Source organism: Helianthus annuus, chromosome 14 (assembly GCF_002127325.2).
Source record: "Helianthus annuus cultivar XRQ/B chromosome 14, HanXRQr2.0-SUNRISE, whole genome shotgun sequence".
NCBI lineage: Eukaryota > Viridiplantae > Streptophyta > Magnoliopsida > Asterales > Asteraceae > Helianthus > Helianthus annuus.
This window is the reverse complement of record NC_035446.2, coordinates 155,855,091-155,878,268: the sequence shown is the minus strand read 5'-3', so window position 1 is coordinate 155,878,268 and position 23,178 is coordinate 155,855,091. Positions and strand designations below refer to the sequence as shown.

General features: G+C 35.8%; 3 long non-coding RNA genes across 3 annotated transcripts; 2 read left to right on the top strand and 1 right to left on the bottom strand.

The window, feature by feature from the left end:
- Positions 1 to 4,196: 4,196 nt before the first annotated feature.
- LOC118486741 lies at positions 4,197 to 4,974 on the bottom strand. Its single transcript, XR_004879703.1, has 2 exons — positions 4,890 to 4,974; positions 4,197 to 4,789 (listed from the first exon to the last, which is right to left on the bottom strand). It is a non-coding gene; the product is annotated as an uncharacterized LOC118486741 (long non-coding RNA).
- Positions 4,975 to 9,948: 4,974 nt separating this feature from the next.
- LOC110906146 lies at positions 9,949 to 13,652 on the top strand. The gene is made up of 5 exons (XR_002573698.2): positions 9,949 to 10,251; positions 12,548 to 12,899; positions 12,971 to 13,055; positions 13,296 to 13,337; positions 13,431 to 13,652. It is a non-coding gene; the product is annotated as an uncharacterized LOC110906146 (long non-coding RNA).
- Positions 13,653 to 19,994: 6,342 nt separating this feature from the next.
- On the top strand, positions 19,995 to 22,955 carry LOC110906147. Its single transcript, XR_002573699.2, has 7 exons — positions 19,995 to 20,222; positions 20,348 to 20,511; positions 20,639 to 20,712; positions 21,155 to 21,222; positions 21,305 to 21,372; positions 21,943 to 22,141; positions 22,468 to 22,955. It is a non-coding gene; the product is annotated as an uncharacterized LOC110906147 (long non-coding RNA).
- Positions 22,956 to 23,178: the final 223 nt, after the last annotated feature.

Sequence of the window (23,178 nt, the reverse complement as noted above, 5' to 3'; positions counted from 1 at the left end):
TATTTTTGTTTAATATTTTAACAAACACAATTTTCAACTTTGTGACATTTGAAGATTAAATAGAAGCTTTTAAGTAAAAAATAAGTTTATTTAGAAAATTTACAATTAACTACGTATTAAATTCATTTGGTTAATAATGTAAAAAGTATAAATAGTTAAATAATAAGGCCATGTTTGGATGAGCTTATTTTATCTCCTTATGACTTATTAACTTTTTGGAAAATGAGTTTTTTGTGAAACGGTGTTTAGGTAATAAGGTGAAAATGAGCTTTTTAGTCACTGAAAAGAATAAATGAAAAAGTCACTTAGTTGTGAATTTTCCAAAAAGAAAATAAGAAGGTTAAAATGTCAATAAGAAGAAATAGAAAATTTCATCCAAACATGTCCTAATGTACACAAGGAAACATGAGAAAGATGCTGGAATACCATAAAGTATATGACCTAAAATTAGGATAATTGTCCGCAATTATTTTTATTTATTGATTGTGGTGATAAAGATACCCATGGGCGAAGTATTCCCTCTATCATCTCTCGCCCTATAATTTAACTACAAGTCATACTTTTCAAAATTTATCTCTTATTTAAAAAAAACCCCATACCCCATTCACCATATCTAATCTCTATATTCTTTTTTTATTGTTTTTTCTCTTTCTTTTTTATTACTTATTTTTCTTATATATATATATATATATATATATATATTGAAAGTGTAAAATACAATATTGCTTAACGTATAAGCGTACGCTATGAAATTACGCACGTTGTAAAACTCAAAACCCTAATCACGCATGTTGAAAAACCATAATCACGCATGTTATAGTTATGTAATGAAGCATGTTATAATTATGTAATGAAGAATGTTATGATTATGTAATGAAACATGTTATGGTTTTCAACATGCGTGATTATGGTTTTTCAACATGCATGATTAGGGTTTTGAGTTTTACAACGTGCGTAATTTCATAATGTACGCCCGTACGTTAAAGTATATTGTACATTAACCGACCTCTAGTATATATGGGGTTGTGTGTAGGTGTGTGAGAGAGATCATATTTTTTTAATAGAAAAATAGATGATATGGTGGTGAATAGTAGCTTTTTTTATTTAAAGGGAGTATATAAGTTTTTGTTAAATTTTACGGGGTGGAAATAAAGATAAGGGATAAGATAATATTTTTGTATATTTTTTTTTTTAATTTTGAAGATAGGGTAAGCCATATTGGATGGAACATGAGTGCTCTAGGAGCATTTACATGCCTCCACCATCTCCTACCCTATAATCTTACTAAAAATCATGTTTTTCTTTAAATTCTCTCATTTTAAAAAACCTCTAATATCTCATTCACCCCATGAAACCTAAAAGTATTAGATTTTTAAGCTTTTCTCCAAAAACTCACGACATGAGAGCACCCTAAATTACGGTGCTAGCACCAAATCGAATTTACGAAGCCTATAAAAAACTTACAGTTCTCAACTTCTATAGACGGTGCTAGAAACAAAACTAGCTTACAGAGCACCACCATGAGTTACTGCGCTTTCACCCTAAATTTTTTTTTGAACGGTGACTTTCTTTTTTAGTGACCTAATGTCACACCGCCTAAACGGCGGCCCTAGCCAAGATCTGTCCAGACTACGTTGTCTTAACCGGGCCCACGCTGGGTTGGTCAGACTTGGTTACGGCGTTCCCCCGGAAACCGTACTGCCTCCACACGAGATGCCTCGCTGAAGTAACAGCCGGATGAGAACCGGGGTGCGACTCAGGATCGAAACCCCCTCGGTGGGTTTGTCACCATCATTGCCCAATATCCACCCTAATATGATACAGGTGGGAATTGAACTTGAGTCTCTATTGGAAAACCCAAGTCTTCTACCACTAGACTACCCCAATATGATACAAGTGGGAATTGAACCTGAGTCTCCATCATAATTTCACCCTATATTATGATGCTCAACTTTTTGAATTTTCTTGTTCTTATCTAACTTTTGCATATTAACACTTTTGAACCTTGAACTTTCTTCCATAGCTTCCATACCCCTTCCAAATACACTGTTAGCGCGTTCACCCCTAAAAATCACAAACGCACTCAAAGTAGCATCGTTCGACATCCAATAGCACATAAATATAATGAATTAAGCACATTAACCGTCAGTTTCATCTAGATATCACATCCCCACACTTACCATTTGCATGCCATCAAGCAAACTCACTCAATACTAGTCAACCATCATTGACAAATACACTTCACAAATCCCTTACCAATCCTCATTTAAGGTCCAAGGTTATACCCAACTCACAAAACTAACAATGGTCTATAAGTTTACAATGTGACAAGTAAAAGTGATAAACATTTATAGCAAGAAATTTCACAACCAAAAGATAACGTGCTTTGAAATTTTTTATATTCATGCAACACATCCCTCACAAAGTTTCATTCCACTTGGTTTCATATCTGGACTAGAAAAAATGTACTATTATTAATCACAAAGACCAAGTATGAAACTTTGTTATGATAAGCTTGTATGACAATCACACCTCCACTATATCTCATAGAAAATGCACACAACAAAAAGACTTACAGGTTTTGAGCTTAAGGTAAAGATAAGGAGATTTGGCTATTTAAAGTGGCTAAAAAGGAAAAGGTGAAGCCAAACCGCTGACAATCCTGGTTTCACACTACTAACAAACTAACAAGATTTTGGGTAGGTAATTTGACCCATGTCTGGTTTATTCATATTTTTGTTTTTTCTCAGTCACTTATATTAGTCATTTGACTCATTTGTTGGCTGTAATTTTCCAAAAAAAAAAAAAAGATCAACAAAATTCTACTATAGATGTCATTAACGGTCGGTAATAGGTTAACAGGTAATTTTGCATAATAATGCGGGTTTATCAAACGAATGGTTAATTTAAGGCTCAATAGTGGCTGCTAAGTGATAACTTTGGGTAATAATACAAACAAAAAGAATGAATGTCAAAACAAAAGGAAGTCCTAATTGCCTTTATCATCTATATGCAAATATCTAGTCCGTAATCTCAGCGTGCATTAAATTTATGTTCTAAAACAGACCTAGCATACAGCCTACCCTAAAGAAAAATGAATATATATATGACGATTCGGCATATTCTATTAGGCTCAATATCTCACAAAAGTAGCAAAATAGGGCTACCAATGTGAAGCATGCATTTATAATACCAAAAGCTTGTAACCCGAGTTAGGCATTCCTATCCGTTTTTTGAAAAACGCTTGCTAGAAAAATTTAACCCACAACTTAAAAAACATCACCTAGATACATACGTCTTGGCAGGTAATCTGTTGATACTTAACACTGAAAAATCCGATTTTCAAGCATGAGTAATTTACCCGGGAACAAAATTTTTAAAGATTTTTCAAATTTTCCCCCATTCTCACACTTAATCGAATTACAACTTTCGGCTCTCAATCGGGTTCAGAAATCAATCGAAACACGACTCAGTAAGACATGGATTCATCCCCAATTGTCGCTGCTCCTTTTTTGCCCATTTAAGCAACCAATTTTAATCCATCACCTTCGCCGCAGTACAACACCTAACAACATATGTTGTTGAATCATTTTCACGAAAGTAAGAAAAAACTAACTCAGGCTCCGCTTTTCTTTCGGAGTCCAATGGGCATGAATAACTGAAAAATCTAACCATATGCTTCAAAATTCATTTCAAAATTAACTCCCTATTGAAGAATGGCGTTCTCGGTTGGTGATCCATAAACCTTAAGGTCTTTGCCCCCAAATTCACAGCAACACAAAATTTTGTCCAAAGATACTTGCCGACACCCTTTGTCGTCAATTCCACCAGACCCTTTTTTCCCTTTTACTTTTTCTTTAAAGCCGTCATTTTACCACCGACATTGTAGCCCCGCAAGGGGCTACACCCCTTCTCGGAAAGTGACTCTCAAAACTACCGACACAAGGCTCTAATACCAATTATTGAAAAATCAGGCTCTTCGATGCGCGATATGAATGAACTTGTTCAATTATTGTATTATTTATCAATGAAAGCGCATAAATTTCAATAGCTCTAACAATATATTTATATAGTGATCCTAACCCAACTGAAACTCTATTTTAATAATCAAATAAACCAACTTGATAAAGCTATATGGTAAACCAACAATTATCCTTAATTTAAATATAAAAGACTGAATAAATAATTCGCCAAGAAACCATCCAAAACACCACTTATCTCATTCTCTAAAATACATTACAATTAAGAGAAAATAAAAAACAAACTTTTATATTTATAGACTCGGAGCATTCACATTCCATTCACCTTCTACATAATTTAACTAAAAAATACATTTATTCTAAATTTTGTGTACTTTTTAAACCTTACACATCTTACTCTCCATTTCTCTTTATATTACACTCACAACTCTTAGTTCTGACCCATTATATAGAAGATCAAATCTCAAATTACAACACCCATTTACAAGCCTAATGGACCCCAGCCTCCTACGTCACTTGTTTATTCATTCCAATTTAAGTAGTGATCCAATTACCATACTATTCCAAGACATATAACAAACACAAATAAATCCACCATATTGATTGGATAGTTGCTAACTTAGTGTGAACTAGGGTTAGTCCGTGACTACTTTACTTTATAATAAGAAAGAAAGCAAAGGTGGTATCAAGTGGTTTTAAGGACCAACTTGCCCCCAAAGCCATCCAAGTTTCTCTTTTGACTTGAAAGTCCCACTAAGCGCCACTTTCATTGGTATAAAAAGCACCTTTGCCGGTCTATAAAAGTCCGCCTGCACTCACACCAATTTGCTACTTAACCCACACCTCCTAAACATTCTAATCCCATCATTTCTATGTATATATACCCGTACACAACAAACAAATTCTTACCCTCGAAGGCAAGTGAAAACGATTCCCAGGAAATGCTTGTCGTCTAATTGCTGTATGAATCCTCCTAACATGACAAATCATCACGCCAATGTTCAATACCTAGGAGGCTTATCAATTCTAATCTCTTTCCACGATGCGGTGTCGGCAAGTAGTTTTCTGGAATCCAAGGTAGTCTGGGGCCCGTGGTTCTCAAGGCTAGATGTTTGGAACGGTCAGTCGTTACCATTAGAAAGGGTTGCTTGGTTAAGGTTGATCGGAATCCCACTTCACTTGTTCGAGCCGGACGTTATGACTCAGGTTGGAGAATTGTTCGGTAAGGTATTGCATGTTCCTAAGATGGTTGAAGAGGATCTGGATCTCTCGGTTTGCAGTGTGGCGGTTTTAATTGGGGAGGTTGGAAGGATCAGTGACGTGATTTCTCTGAGGTGGAATAGAAAGTGCTATCGCATCGGGGTCGAGGAGGAGCAACAAGTCTGGATTCCTGATTGTTTGGGTGCTGCTGGAATTAACGAAAGCAAAGCGTCGGAGTCGTCTCCGGTGGTGGACTTGCCGTGTTCGGGCAGTGAAGGTTCCGAAGAGTCGCCGGTGAAGGTTGGAGAAGGGGTAGTGGGAGAGTCGATTGGCATTAACCAGGAGCCGACTAAAGTGGCTTCTTTTCCCATGCACGAGGTAAGAGAAGGTGGTGGAGGGCATGACTTAGAGGTGAGGTTTCCCATGCAGACCAACCAGGAGTCGCCTCGTGAAGTGGGTCCAGTGGAGTTTAATGGATTTAAGAGTGGGTCAGGAAAAGAATGTGGTAGGCCCAGTCGGAGGCCCGGAGTGGAAGTTAGAGCCAGGAAAGCCCAATATCGGCCTAGGGGGAATGCAGTTGGGTCCCCATCGGATATTAGGCCCCTAAAAAGGCCCAGGAACGTCCTAGAAGAAACAGAACAAGGATCAGAACCAGGATTTGGCTTTGTGGGATTTACGGAAAAATTGATCGGAGGGTTGGATTTAAATTCTAGGGCTCGGTCTAGCGAGACGCTGGAGGATGTAGCTCAGGTTTCAGAACGTGGTGATGGGGAGACTTCTAGTGCCGCTCGGAATCAAAGGGATGCTTCGGAAGATGAAATTGAAGCAACGATCGACATTGGAGCTCAATTGGGTGTGGAATTCGGTCACCGGTCAGTTGAAATTAACAAATTGCTGGGAAATTCAGGTATTAATGTTGAGGAATCATGAATTTCCTGTCCTTTAACGTTCGTGGTTTGGGGGGTTTAGAGAAACAAAGGTGGGTTAAAGAGATGAAATCGAAACACGATATAGGCTTCATGGCTTTTCAGGAGACTAAGAGGGATTCGATTTCTGCGGTTGATTTAGCTGGGTTCTGGGGTGGTAAGAATTTTCAATTCGAGTATGTTGATTCGGTTGGTTTCTCGGGAGGTTTGGTTTGTCTTTGGGATGCGGCCAGGATGTCAGTGTCAAGTGTTGTGAAGAATAGGAATTTCCTCCTTATCAGGGGTAAGTTGGCTGGGAGCGACATGATGTTAAACGCTTTAAATGTGTATGCCCCGCAAAGTATTCCGGCCAAAAAATTATTGTGGGATGAGCTTGTCCAGACTATTTCTAGTTTCGATGGCTTATGGGTAGTGTTGGGGGATTTCAACGCCGTTCGGTTCCGGGAGGAGAAAATGAATTGCGAGTTCAAAGCTACTTGTGCCGGTAATTTTAACAATTTCATTTTCGAAGCTGGCTTAATGGAGTACAATATGAGGGGTCGTAAGTTTACTTATTCGTCGCCGAACGGGAAGAAACATAGTAAGTTAGACAGATTCTTAGTAAACGCTGAATTTTTTAACAAATGGCCAGATGCAAGTGTTGAGGCTGTTTCGTCTTTTCTTTCGGATCACTGCTCTCTAATCTTGAAGACGGTGACAGAGAATTTTGGGCCTAGGCCATTTCGGGTTTTTGATTCTTGGTTTGATAAATCGGGCTTTACAGAAGCGGTTTCCAAAGTGCTGAAGATGGAAGAGGGGTGGAGTGGTCCCCCGGATTCCAGACTCATGAGAAAATTGTGTGAGCTCAGGGCCGAGCTGAAGGTTTGGAAGGATGACATGCTGAAAAAATCATCGGAAGATGTGAGTGCTGCCTTGTCAGATCTTGAGAGCGTCCAGTCTTTGATGGAGGTTAGAGACCTTACCGAGGATGAGGAATGGACTTTGTCGGAATGTAAGAAACTTCTGTTAGAAGAGGAAGAGCGTAAAAGCAGTGACATTAGACAGAGATCGAGAGTTAAATGGGCTAAGTGTGGGGATGAAAATTCAAAATTCTTCCATGCCATGGTGAATTGCAGGAAAGCATCTAATCGTATTCACGGGTTGGAAGTAGATGGAAAATGGGTATCGAAGCCGAATCAGGTCAAAAAGGAGATATTCAGGTTCTTCAGGGCTAAATTTGTGGAAGAATGCGTCGTCCGGCCTCGGCTTTTTTGTTCTAATATGAGGAGGCTTTCGGATTCGGATACGGCTTTATTGGTCTCGCGTTTTTCTAAGGAGGAAATTAAATCTGCGGTGTTCGGCTGTGATGATGACAGGGCCCCGGGCCCCGACGGTATTAATTTTCGGTTCGTTAAACGTTTTTGGGATATGGTAGAAAATGATTTTGTCGACATTATGAATGCTTTTTATGTCAACGGGGTGATTAGTCCGGGTTGTGGATCTTCCTTTATTGCCTTAATTCCTAAGGTTATTGATCCTATCGGGCTAAAGGATTACCGTCCTATTAGCTTAGTGGGGATTATTAATAAGGTGATTTCGAAGATTCTGGCTAACAGGCTCAAAGGGGTGCTGAACAGTATTATTTCTCCGAGTCAATCTGCTTTTCTAAGTGGGAGATACATTCTCGACGGCCCTCTTATAGTTAATGAAATTCAGAACTGGGCAAAAAAATCAAAGAGAAAGATCTTTTTGTTGAAAATCGACTTTGAGAAGGCATACGACAACGTAAATTGGAACTTTCTATTGGATATTCTAGGGCAGATGGGGTTCCCCGGGAAGTGGTGTTCGTGGATTAAGGGAGTGGTCTCTTCGGCCAGGGCTTCGGTCCTAGTGAATGGCTCCCCGACTTTTGAATTCAACTGTCATAAGGGCATGCGGCAGGGGGACCCAATCTCTCAATCTCTCCTTTTTTTTTTTTTTTTTTTTTTTTTTTTTTTTTTTATTTGTGATTGTGATGGAAGCTTTGTCCTGTATGATTGATAAGGCGTGTGGTTTGGGTATTCTCAAAGGGGTCTCGCTCCCTAACGGGGGCCCGATGGTTTCTCACCTTTTCTATGCGGATGATGCGGTCATCATGGGGGAATGGAGCAGGGAAAACGTTTTAAATGTGGTTAGAATTTTGAGGTGTTTCCACATTTGTTCGGGCCTCAAAATCAATTTGGGTAAGTCTAATCTTTTTGGGGTGGGAACACAGCAAGCTGAGGTTGTAGAGATGGCCGAGTTGGTCGGGTGTAGGGCAGACTCTTTTCCTTTCAAGTTCTTGGGTCTATCGGTCGGGGCTAACATGAACCGCATTTCAAGTTGGAGGCCTGTGTTTGATGTCTTTGAGAAGCGGCTATCGATGTGGAAAGCTTCGATGCTTTCGTTAGGAGGAAGGGTCACTTTAATTCGTTCGGTGATGGATAGCCTTCCAACTTATTTTTTGTCTCTTTATCTCGCCCCGGTTAAAGTTATTCGGGATTTGGAATCTATCATTCGTAAATTCCTATGGGGGGGTTCTTCGGAGATTCATAAAATAAATTGGGTTGCTTGGGATAGGGTGGCGTCTCCTAGTAAGTTGGGGGGTTTGGGGCTGCAAAAGCTCAAAGACATGAACGTTGCTTTGCTATGTAAATGGATTTGGAGGTTCAAGAATGACCAAGGCAGCTTGTGGGTTAAAGTTATTAATGCTCTTCATGCCGGTTATTACGATTGGAGTTTCTTGCCAGTCAAAAAAGCGTTAGGAGGAGTTTGGAGTAAAATTGTTTCGGTTGTTAATCGGCCTTTAAGCGATAATGTTCCTATTCGTCGGTTGTTTAAAGGTATAGTCGGTAAAGGGGATAAGATTCTTTTCTGGCTGGATCCGTGGTTGATCGATATTCCTTTGAAGGAGAGATTTCCGGCTCTTTTCCGCCTCGAGGTGGTGAAGACTTGCAGTGTTAGAGATAGGCTTGATGGAGGTGGTTTGTGGCTGTGGAAAAGCGACCCGGATTCGGATGTGGAGCGGGCTGAATTGCGTGATCTTGGGGCTGCTGTTGCGTCGATTTCTTTGTCTCTCGCCCCCGATAAGTGGTCTTGGCTCGGTGTTGGGGCTAATGACTTCTCGGTTGCGGCTGTGAAAAAGCATCTGGTTTCTCGGCGAGACTTTAGCAACCGGTTCATTATGGATAAATGCAATTGGGTTCCTAAGAAGTGCAGATTATTTGGTTGGCGCGCTGAGATGAACCGGGTGCCTACGGTTGATGCGCTCGGAAAAAGGGGAGTGGAGATAATCGATGACTTGTGTAATTTTTGCAACGAAGGTCTAGACTCGGTGTCCCATATTTTTACCGCGTGTCCTTTGGCTTTGGGAGTGTGGGAGAAAGTGAGCTTGTGGTGCAGGATCCAAAATTTTTTTGTCTTCTCGTTCAGAGATTTATTGGAGATTCACAATGTGGGAAGCAAAGGAAAGTCGGAGAAGGAAGCTATTTTCGGTATTATTCTTACCTCATGTTGGGTGCTGTGGAAAGCTAGAAACAACTTGCGTTTTAACCGGGTTAGAAGTAATGTGGACGAGATATTTAGTGAAATTAGGGTCGTTTCTTTTTTCTGGTTTAAGCATAGAGCTAGGAAAGGCGTTTTAGATTGGAAAGATTGGTGTAAATTTGTAAACATGTAGTTGTTTTTTGGTCCCGTCCCGGTTTTCGGGTTCGGTGGTGTTAATGAAGTTTAATTTTCAAAAAAAAAAAAAAAAAATCACGTCGTGTTTAGTTGACAAGATTAGCATTAAGCAGCCGGCTCTTTTGTAACTTCAAGACCCATCAAGATTTTTCCGTATAACTAACTAATCCCTTATTTATATACGGTTCATGTATTTGATTGATTTAATGTTTCTGATTGGAATCATAAACAATTACTTGTTTCCTCTTCTTTACTCCATTAAAGTATCACTTAATTATGTAACAAAACTGTGGAAAGTCTTGGTAATGATGGAAAAAGAGAAATGAATAACTTACAAGGTTGATATTTGTGTAGTGTAATCAAGGGACCGCTATGGTCAATACCCGCAACAAGAAGTCAAAAGGGGGGCATGGATGATCACGGTGTTGCATACATGATCTTGTGTTATAGACTAATACGATTGCAAGGTATGTGACTTGTCCCACTTCGGTTGTATAGGCAACTGATGTGGGGTTTATATACCAAATGGGTCCTTACACCCACCAGACTACTCTTTTGGGTTGAGTTCTCTCGTTTGGTATGTAACATCTTGTTCTTGTTTGTCGTACTCAGCAGGTTTGCATATAATAAGATCCCACAAGTCAAAAGGAACTTCAAATATGTTTAACTTTCAAAGTTGTTACTTTGCTATTGCATATTGTAGAAAGCAACCACTAATATTAAATAGTTCAAGTGTGATTCAGCTGTGAATATATATAGTTATGCCACAAAGTCGTCTAAGTTCTTACAGACATGATATATTAATGATAAAAGGTCGTTTCTCTCAAGAGTATTCTTATGGGCCGGCCCATGTTGATAGGCAAGTACATTTACCCAGTCCAATTGGGATTGCTTTCTTATTTTATTAGAAAGCCAATGATTATTATAATATCTTTCTATGCTAATAAATAAAAATCCTTTTTGGACACATGTCATTCTCTGGTAATTTATCACTCTTATTTTTTTATTTATATCTTTTATTAAATAATAATAATAATAGTAATAATAAAAATATTAAACAACAATTTAACTAAATCTATTTATTTCTTTGGTTTTCATAATCTGAAATTTATTATTTATTTATTTTTTAACTCTAAAGTTTCAATCTTTGGCAAGTTTAAAGTTTCAATCTTTGGTGTTTTAACCACTTTGATGAATTTGATTTTTCACTTCTAATTCAAAAGTTTTCATTTTTTACAATTTAGCCCCTTTAATTTTTTTTACTTTCAACTCAAAGTTTTTTCATCTTTTGCAATTTAATCTCAACATTTTTTTTACTTTCAACTTTGGTCTCTTATATACTTTTCATCTTTCATAAGTTCTCCGTTTAACATGTCGTTCTAAATTTCCGAGTTAACACGCCGCAATGTGCGTGTGGGGTTCAACTTCTCATCTATTTTTTTCTGTTTGACATGTCCGTCGCAGCGCGTCTATTTTCCCCGTTTGATAGGTCTGTCGCAACGTGCGAGTCAGAGATCGACTTCGTTATTTTTTCTCGGTTTTACACACAGGCTCGTGGTCATGTGAGAAACATTTGCCTTTCATCTAACATGATATATAACTAATGAATCTTCCGCCGTATTACGGCGGGTGGTAATTGTAGTATAAATATATAAATAAATGCAGCCGAAGGCATACAAGAAAACATAAAGGGTGGTCTCAAGCTTTTTTTGAGCCGATGCAGATAATCAAATTGGGATCCTTTTCGTCTAAGAGCTAAAAAGTCTTTCGATCAACTAATTCATATATTATCTGTACGTATGCATATATATACAGATCACAAATTTTACCGTCAATTCGTCAAAAATCTTAAAGTTTAAATTATCTACGTATAATTTTTTTCCTTTAGAATTTGAGGGCTCTATGGAAATTGGGTTCAAAATTCTTGCTTTATTTCACTTACCTGTAAACCGCCCCTGACAACATATTCTTCCACACTTTGCAACAAGCGCAACTTTGTATAAAAAACGCTTGTATCTGATGGTAATTCATATATTATCAAGGTGACATTTTTTGGTTGGTTAAACTTTAAAACAACTTGTTACTGCTTGAATTTCGCTGGGATATTAGGATATCAAGAGTCATTACGCCCGTTAGCTAAAATGTATTTAACAAATACATATGATTCATGAGTCATGTCTTTTTTTAAGGCAAACAATTAAATATGTCAATCTTTGCGAACCGTCGCAAATCATATGATATTTTGGTTAAATTTGATTTAACCATTGCAAATTTTGCTCTTAAATCACAACTTATTTATCTCGCCCTACATGATCTAAGAGAACGCTTTGTTATTTCCTAACGTGGTTTAGCACTTCATATCTTTGGTTCCCTCCAAAATCAAGTTTAATATTCTTCTTGAACAAGGGTTTTTGAATTGTTACGTCTGATTCGAATATGATCACGATTAACTACGATTATTAAACTTCAAGAGTTATGTCTTTTTTTTTAAGTCAAACAATTAAATACATCTCCTTCGACTTACGACACAACCCTTTGTAAATTAGGTTTTTGTTTGATACTTTTACGTTTACATATTAATACAATAAACTCAAAATCGTGTGTATTTTAAGATGTGTTGTGTCGATTGGTTTAGAATTATGTCTATTGGTTTAAGGTTATTTAAATGTCAATTCCTTGGGTATAAATACCCATCATAGATAACATTTTTATGTTCGAAATAGATTGAGTATATTAATCTCCAAATTGTTCTCTCCCCTGCAGATCAATTGTGCATACTCATAATCTCATATATTGTTCATCCAATAAATTCAATGATCCTATATTATTTGATCCTAAAGGGCATGTGATAATCTGACCCTAATTATATATTCTTATGTTCCCATTAAAGTCAATGGGAACATCTTGCAATCTCAGCCATTGGATGAAGGTGAGATTAAATCCTAACCCTTATAATTAAGAAAAAGAAGGGGAGGTTACCAAACGGTTGGGTCAACCCTTTTCTCTACCCCACGTCTCGCCAGTTACCAGCATATCCCCATTCCTTTTGAAGCATATCTTATATTCAATGTCGATTTCAAAACATTCGACCATTCTTCCATTGCGATCTGATATGGTAAGCATTTAGATTTAAACTAGGTTTCTTATTATTATAATTTTAATGCTTGTGTTTGTGATTGGTTGCAGACCTCGCGACATGTTGTCTACATTCTCCTCACCATAATCATTCATGTTCGCGGATCACAGGGCCAGATTCATTCATGATTCTGTTGTAAGTGTTCCAATTTGCATTAATTTTGCTTTCTAATTCACAACTGGGCTAGTGTTTAGTTTGTAACACGGGTTATTTCAAATAGAACGAACACGCCCCCAACTATTTTAGCTTCTACTATTCAAATGAACACTCAACTAGGTTATTTCAAATTTTACTTCTACAAATTTTGATTTTGCAATTGAAACATATTATCTCGGCTTATTACTTCTGCAAAATTTGATTTTGCAATCTGAACAGGTTATATTTGAATGGTATGCTGCATTGAAGGAGTTCTTAAAGGTATGTTGCATCTACTTAGGTATTTCGGTGGTGTCGAGACTCCTGTCAACTAACACACGTAATAACTTAATGACTTTTTTTTTTTGTATGCAGGACCTTCCGCTTTTATCTTGCTCTGAAACCTAAACCTAACAAGGAATGAGAAAAACCACAAAGGGAGGCAAACAAACTGTTGGATTGAGTGCTTTGCTGCATATAGAGTTGAAGGGGTACCTATTTTTCTGATTCTCAAGATGTTGCTGCTGCACTGATGCTTTTCTGCTTACTGAACCTTCAGGTGCTAATCGATTTCAAGTGCAATATTAAGAGTTAATCACTAAGAGAATACAAATTTAATCACAACTAATTGAAGTGGAAAGATGGGTTGGTAACAGATCAATTTGGTACATCACTCTTTACCATTCTATACATAGGTTATTCTATTTTATTTATTTATTTATTTTTTTTTGCTTCGTTTATAAAAGTACATTGGAAACACACAAAATAGTGAGTGGAAGTTACAAATTTAGTGAAAGTTACAATTTTGATCTGTGAAGCTTCTTTTGTTTAATTTTGATCCCATATATCACAAAATAGTGAGTGGAAGTTACAAATTTAGTGAAACAAATCCACCCACTTCTCTCAAATATTTAGCTTCTCAAATAATCATAATGCTATATAAACATACAGTCACACACCTACATTTACATATATATACACACACATGTAAGATTAAATATATATTATTTTATATTTAATCTAGTAGCCATTATAGTCATTTACATTATATCGATCAAAATATATAACAACCTATTAGATAATTAGTTGGTAATTGTTGATGGGCCTAATTACCCTTATTAACTAATTAGGGTTTCCTCTTGGGTGCATATATAAGGAGACATATGTAGAGGTTCTAAGGTTAGACACATAACCTAATTACTCTCATAACATCAATCGACCTCCTCTCCTCAACCGATTACCCTTTATCGGTTTTCTTCATCACCATCATTAGATTGCACCCTAAGGAGGAACCAGATCAAGCTGACAATCATGTCAAACACTGTTGCTGCGTCTCCATTCTGGATTCTCTGCTGGCCTGTATTGATGCAATCAAAGGTATGTTTTCATGTTTTCCATTATGTCTAAATAGAACTGATCAACATGTGGTATCAGAGCATATGTTGATTAATCAGTTCTGTTTTCGTACCCATTATTCTGGGATTGAAATCTGGAAAACAGAGTTTTGAAAACATAATAAAATTTAACAGCCTGTTCGAGACCAGGTATCTCGAAATCAATGTTTCGGGAAAAGAATGTTTTATAATTGTCTCGAACTCAAATAATAACCTTAATGTTTCGAAATCTGTTTTAAAACCTTAATATTCAGGTTTCGGGTTCCAGAATTTTGTTTTTATTAGCATTAGGGTTCTTTATGTTCTTAGTGAAATTCGAATAATTCCCTTATTTTGGAACTAAATTTAGATTATTGGGTGTTTTCCTAGTTTTGATCTAAAATTTATCTCTTAGAATTTTGAAATCTGTTATAAAAAATCAAATGGATATTATTTTGAAATATTTTGATAAATTTAGATTAGCATTAAAATAGGAAACTAAATCCCATAATTCATAAAAATTCGAATTTCAAACTTATCACAACAAACAGCTTTTAATCAGTAGATTTCGAGTTTTAGAGGATAAGTTTCGAAATTAGGTGGTTTCGAATAAGGTTTCAACTCGAAATCATAAGGTTGCGACTCGAGACCATAAGGATACAACTCGAGACCAAGTTTGCGACTCGAGACCTCATAAATTACTCGAGATCTCATAACTAAGTCGAGATCTCACTCGAGATCTAAGACTAACTCGAAATCTCAACATCATTACTTTATTAGGCTGTTTAATGTGAACTAAAATTTGGCTCGGGGCTCCACCCCGAACCCCGTGCAGTGGGCACTAATAGGTGGTTTGCTAATAAATAATTGACTTTGTAATTAGATAATTAATTAGAATCAGATAATGTTTTACAAAACCAAAATGGTTTAACTTGGGTCAGCTTCTGATGTATCACTTCTGGCCAAAGCTGATTTGATACATCTATTTATTGCTCAGGTATAATAAAAGTCATGTTGAGTATGCATTACAAACGTGAATGTCTTAATTTCTGGCCAAAGCTGATTTAATTCATTCATGTATAGCATTCTTAACAAGTGCATGACTAAAGTGATTGTCTCATTTCTGGCCAAAGCTGATTTGTCATGATTACTTTGCACACATGCTTAAATGATTACACTTCTGGCCAAAGCTGATTTGTCTTCGTTTAAGTAGAATTTTAATCAAGTCTATTATTTTGATGTTAGTAATAGACATATCACAACCTCTTCACATAATGATCCTCATATTAATGATCCTTCATTAATTTTATGATCATTTTGTCTGCCTTATTTTAAATACCCATAACTTTTCTCACTATAATTTTCTTTTATAAATTAATATCTCATCCACTCTAATTCCTAAACCTAAAATGTTTTGCTTTATTTAAAGTTTCTATAAGAATTAGCTCTTAAATTAAATCATTGATTATCTCTTAAGACACGATAATCTTATTCCTCTCTTCTGATAAAGCACTACAGAAGAAAAGTAGAGCATTTAAGACACGATAATCCTATTTCTCTCTTATGATAATGGGATATGATGTCTCTTATGATAATCAAGAACTCTCTAACACAAAATGCTATCACTAAAGTTATTCCAGATTAAGTCTTTCCTAAGACTAATCTATTATATATGGAATAATCACCAGAACTCCTAAGATGCATGCCTTCATTTAAAATTCTAAACTATAAGGTTAAGTGGTATATGTGAATACATTATAATGTACAATACCATGACCCATAAAGTTAAGGGCTTATGCATGGAAATAAGTACATTTTTCCAGTACATTACATACTAAGATTTTCACTTGTACAATTTGATGCCTTATAAATCAACTATAACACTCAAAAGTACCAAAGTATAATGAGTGTGTTGATAAGCAACATATGTGCAAAGAAATAAATGTTTGAAGCTGGAAAATAAGTTGTTACTCACCTTACAACCAGTTAAACTTTAAAAGAGGATTGTTCTAAGGTCCATAGACAAATTACAAGCGCTAATTCCACATCTAAGGTTTTTCAAGGGAAAATCTCACTGCATAGTTATGACATTAGACTAGGCATAAGCAACGAGACTATCCATTATTCAGAAGAACGGGTGGATAAGTTAATTAGGTAGTCACTTACTAATGATGTCTAAGTCTGCTAATTTTAATATTCCTATTAACACGTGATTAGTTGATTCTAGTTCTAAACGTTTCCTTACCAGAAGTCAACAAATAAATAACATGAGAGTTAGTGACAAAATTAAATGTTAGGGCTATAAGAACCATAATAAGCAGTCTTCTAACAATGTTTTTCGTTACCTTATATATATTCTGAAGATTAGTCAGAATATAGTATCGTAATTAAGCATTGTTATAAAGGTTGTGAGGTTTGCATAGTCAACATAAAGTCACACTTACCTTAAACTCTCATCTTATTTGTTCTAAATATCTGGATTGAAACATTACTAAGATAAAACTAGATGATACCTTACACTTTCACAACTTTTGTCATCATGCAAATGAGAATTTGACAAAAGGAAAATGAGACTTATAAATTTCATCCAATATAACCGAAATTCATGAGAAATCATGACATGGTTAATGAGGATGATTTTCTTTCATCTAATCTCATTCTAAGTGCATGACGTTACAGCCCTAAATATTACTTGGCTTAAGGAATAAGTATGGGTCCATCATAAGTCATTCATTGACATTCGTGGAACTTATTCCAAATGGAATATTCAGACATAATTCATTTATCATTTAACAGACTATCAACTTGTATCTAAATTTTGTCGCATATGGCCCACGGTCTTAGAAGAAATCTGTTCATATATATGTACTTAATAAGATTTCTATTAGATATGTCCTTGAGTTTCCTTATGATATCTAGACATTAAGGGAATCAAATAAAGTCTAACATATATGTGATAGGTTCCCACGTCACGTAGCTCATTGAAACTTCTCTTGTAGCATTCTAGAGATATTAAAGATCAGTGGGAGCATTAAGTGTCTTAATAATAACTTGCAATAGTTGCAAGAGGTGGGGAGTGAAAATTTTACATTACCTAAATTTACACCTCTTGTACAAGACACTACTCCATCTTGACACAGTTCTATCATAACTTGTCTCCTTAAAATCTAATGCTACTCTTACAAAAGTTTCATTGTTGCTTAATTGTTGGCACACTTAGATTTCTTACCTAAACTAACATAATCCTAACAAGAGAAATCACAACGACTAACGTCATTAACTTGTTTTCTCTATTAGAATTTGTTGGTTGTTAATATTGACCCTAAGCATGCTGAGTTCCTAAAGTTTTCTAAGGTCAGTGGGAGCAGTCAAAGTCCTTATCATGACTTGCAAGGAATACAAGAGGCGGGGGGAAGAGTGTCATTAAATTTCACTCCGAATTTAACTCCGATTACACCTCTTGTACACCATACTGCACCAACTCTTACGAACTTAGAATCCTGAAAATGATAGCAACCTAACCAAGAGCTAATCCATAAAACTGAAACTTCTAACAAACCCAATAATCAACTCAGGAGGTCATCTAGGTTTAAAAACCTACTAACTTTGATGATTACATAACCTCCCTAGCTGAAGTTGAAATGGATTTTGGAAAAGTTTACTGATCCTATCTCTTCAAATTAAGCCATTAGTGTCAATCAATCCTCTGAATGGAATAAAACTGTTTTCTAGTAAAACTAATTTTATGTGTTCGTATAACGTTTGGGATTTGATTGAATTACCTAAAATTGTTCATAACTAAACCAAATCCTAATATATAAGCATTAAGACACTCAAAAGCATGATTGATTGTCAAAGGTTGTACTCAGGAAGAGATAAAATATTAAAGAATCTTTATTACATATCTAACAAAAGATTTCTTTGAGGATCATCACAGTTCTAGTAGCTTATAATAATTTAAACCTACATTAGATGAACATTAAAACAATTTTCCCGAACAAATAGCTGACATATTTACATGTTCATAAAACAACCTGAAAGTTCCAAACTGAAGCTTAAAGAACACTTTGTTTGTAAGCCAATAAAATCCATGTATGGGTTAATGCAAACATCATAATGTGATGAAATCTTAACGTAATTGTTTTCATCAAGAATCAAGTGGATTATTGTACCTACCTCAAGATGAGTGGGAGCAACTAAATTAAACCTGTCTATATAGATGATATTCTTTTGACAGGTATATGTTACATAAGTCAAAGCATTGTTAACACAAACTTTGATATAATAGATCTCAGAGATATCTCTTACGTGATAGATATCATAACATGCCGAGATAGACCCAATGGGACATTAGTTCCGTTCCATAAGTTTAACATTAAATGGGTCCTTACATATGTAACAAACAATACTGTTCTTCCTTTAGAGGATAATAGGATAAATGAGATTATTTATTTACGCTTCATTGATTAGAAGCCTTATGTAAGTTCAAGTCTATACTCGTTTAGATATTACTCACATTGCAACACACTAGATATGTCTAGATTAATGTGAAGCATCTAATGGAGTATTACAATATCTTTAAAAGAAACGAGAGGCTACAATTTAAAGAAGAAGTGAGAATTAAAACCGGTTTATTACTTTAACTTTGTGATATTCAAAGATGACAAAAATGTAATTTCGGGTATATCCTTATGTCAGCAGACAAAACCTATCTTATGGAGGAGTCATAATAAACTGATAATAACAACCTAAGTTATAACGACATAATATAGTCACTAAATGTTGTTGGAAATTTATCAGTGGACTCATAAGTTTATTAACTCCATATAATTAATGTTTTGAAGACTTAGTGTGATAAAGTCAGCTACCATGACTCCTTGAACAGTAACAGTTCAAGAGGTGCTGCTTTAAGTTTCGATACGCAATTAATTATTCGTTTATGAAAGAATTGAGGAAACTAAGTTTTGTATCGAATACATTCATGATATGCTTAAGGATCCTATAACTGAAGGGCTATTACCCATAAGTCTTATTAAGAGAGCTCATAGACGAGTATTAATTAATGGCCGTGCGCAATTGCATATCGTACTATGAATGACTAACTATTAGTTAATTTTCCTCGTCAGTTTGATTTTGTATGTCTCTAAGAATATGTCAAGCCGGCATAATGGCATATAGACAAATAAAGTTACAAATCAAACAAAGGGCTTATGCGTATTTTGATCATAACGATTAGGTTTTAAATTAAGGCTATAGTATGACTAATGAGGGTCCTGAGTCGCATAATGATTCAACGGCTGTATTTCTCTGCTATAGTTCTTGTTTAAGGCTAAAATGAGTGTTAACTCCTGATCAGGCTTATCTAATACTCATAGTAAATGATTACTCGGCTAAGTGGGAGAATGTAAGATTAAATATATATTATTTTATATTTAATCTAGTAGCCATTATAGTCATTTACATTATATCGATCAAAATATATAACAACCTATTAGATAATTAGTTGGTAATTGTTGATGGGCCTAATTACCCTTATTAACTAATTAGAGTTTCCTCTAAGGTGCATATATAAGGAGACTTATGTAGAGGTTCTAAGGTTAGACACATAACCTAATTACTCTCATAACATCAATCGACCTCCTCTCCTCAACTGATTACCCTTTATCGGTTTTCTTCATCACCATCATTAGATTGCACCCTAAGGAGGAACCAGATCAAGCTGACAATCATGTCAAACACTGTTGCTGCGTCTCCATTCTGGATTCTCTGCTGGCCTGTACTGATACAATCAAAGGTATATTTTTATGTTTTCCATTATGTCTAAACAGAACTGATCAACAACACATACATATCATGTATACGTGCAAACATATATTTATCTTTTTCCATTCATTTATATGAATGTCTAAAATTTGATAGGTGGTTGTTGTGCTGATAGGAGGAATGTCTATATTGGCTGGTCATAAACTGTTGAGCAACTTACAAAGTTCATATTGTACAGTGAATGCAGCTGATTTAGTACAACATGGGTTGTGGGTGACAATTTATCATCATTAATGCAATCTATTGATGCAAGTGAAAAGGTATTGTAAATGATGGATGGATATTGCGGCTAGCGACCGCCGACCGGTTCACTTCCAGTGCTAGTATTTTTTTATTCATGAAACACATCTTAGTATTTGAACTAATGTGCATGTTGAATTTTGGCAGGGTGAAAGTTGACAAATTTGAAGGGTCGCATTGAGTTTGTGAATGTATCATTAAGCTATACATCAAGGGAGACGGTACACTTCTAATTTGTCCCACATCACAATCATTGGCTCGTCATCCCTAAATAAAGATTAGAGGTGGTATAATGGGTGGATTGATTGGGTTCGTTAATAGGTTAAAACGAGCGCGGGTCAAAATGGGTATTTTTGTGTGCGGATTAAATCTGGTTTAGTCAGTATGGTTGACCCCATAACAATTTTAATGATTAACGTATCATATATTTTACCAAAACTGTAGTATATAAATAATAATAATAATAATAATAATAATAATAATAATAATAATAATAATAATAATAATATAGTTTCTTTCAACAATGGGATGCTATTATCCGTAATGCAGCAATTCCAACAATATTTAGCTTTGTTTCTCGCTTTATTGAGCAATCCATTTGATACAATGCACTTATAACAACTACTTAAATGCAAAGAATTTATGCTTGTGACACTTCAACAGGTACATGAATTAAAAGATGTAAGTAAACATTACTTTGAATCCTTATGAAGTAGTTGCACTTGTAAGTTGTAAGTTTATAATTCTGGCCTCCTAATTTATTTAGTAAATGACCACTTCAAGTATTAAATATTTTTTTATATTGTTCATCAGATTGGTCGTGGGCAAAGCGCAATTGTGAATCTTCTACGTCGTCTATATATGAACCAACAAGTGGCTAGGTAAACCCTTCTTTCCTAAAGTGATGGTGATTTTTTTATAGAGGTAATGGGTCGGGCTGGTTGACCCACATATATTCTATCCTTTTTGACCTTTTTATTACTAAAAGATATTTTGCTACAGAACTAACGCATTTTTCTTTTCAATAAGAGATTACACATGCAAACATTTAAATACACTTCAGGTCATCTTTTTTACTGATGTGGTTATTTAACCAAGTTTTCTAGAGTTGACCCATTTAGCAAGTTAGATGTAAATTAGGGATGAGCTCGGTACCAACCGGTACTGAAAATCCCCTAAAATGGGTATCGTACTCGTACCGAAAACACCAAATGTCGGTACCTAATTGGTACCGAAAATACTTTGGTTCTGGAAATTCGGTACCGGTACTGGTTCCGAACTGGTACCCGGTACCATTTGTTCATACAAGCCATGTTAGATGTAAATACAACCCAAATTGACCCTGAATAAAAGGGCTGGAATTACTACATCAAGCTATGATCTTTTACTTGATTTGATTAGGTGTCATTTGCAATAACAATTTAGACAAACTAATATTATTTTTATCTTAGGTTGGAAGGCATTTTCAACCAAACCATGGGTTTGGACCAAAAATGGCAGATTCATGGGTTAAGATATTATTCAGGATTTTAGGTGCTAAACGAGAAGATTCAAGTGCCAACAGTTATACAAAAGAATTATGATGGAGTAATGAACCATGAAATTAAGGTCTTTCAACTAGACTGACTATTTGGCCCGATTATCATGATGGTATGACCGTGTGATGTTTTATCTCTAGCGAGTATAAAAGTGTAAAGTCGAAAACTTGCCTCCAACCTTGCTTTGTCAGGGTTCTTTGGCATAAATTACATGTTAATATGAATTCTTTAGTGAACCATTCTACATGGTTTGGCTCTTTATTAAACAAATAATTTTTTTTTACAATTCAAATAATTTTTTTTAATGCCATGATGACTTTAGATAACCTGTTCACCCGTCCACCAGACGGGTATAAAACTAGTTTCATTGAGTAACCACTATGTTAAAAATCAATTGGTAACTGAAAAATGTTTTCTTTTTTGTGTGTTGAAATAAAGAGTGCCACATCCGATCAAGAAAATGGTTATGACAATGAACATCGGAGATGTAGCGGCACTATCGATCAACGGAACAGAAGAGTACATGAGGGTTTACAACAGTAAACATAATGTTCATAACACCGTTACGGGTGGATGCCATGGAAGGGTGATTTAGCGTTTAAGATACTTCATTATGGGCAGTCGAGTAACAACAGTAAGGGATCAGATCTGTCAGGGAGGGTGAACTAGAGTGGCCGGATACCGGCTGATCATGCCAACGTGTATTCCGTCGGGAACTTCCTCCAAGGTAATAAATAGAGGGTTACATCTTTTAAGTGAAAGTAGCCAAAAAAATGGAGGGGTATGATAGACGGAGTTATGGCCACCAAAAAAAAAAAAAGCAACTCGCCGGTTTTAAATGATGGACAACTACGGCTACCGATGAGACATCTAATCCACATAAAAATGATGAAGACGACAAAAGTCGATTTACATCAAGAGTAATATTTTAATCACTTTACAATCGGTTCAAGCATATGTCTTTTCGTGAATGTCAAATTCTTCTTCTTGAATCGTGAATACCATGTTTAACGTTATTTTCATTTTGAATCTGCATATACAAAGGGATTTTAGACCCGTAGCAACGCGTGGGTTAGCGTTAACTCGTTATATAACATTTAATATCATCTATTTAGTACCAAATGTTCTAAAATATTAATGCATTAGTTT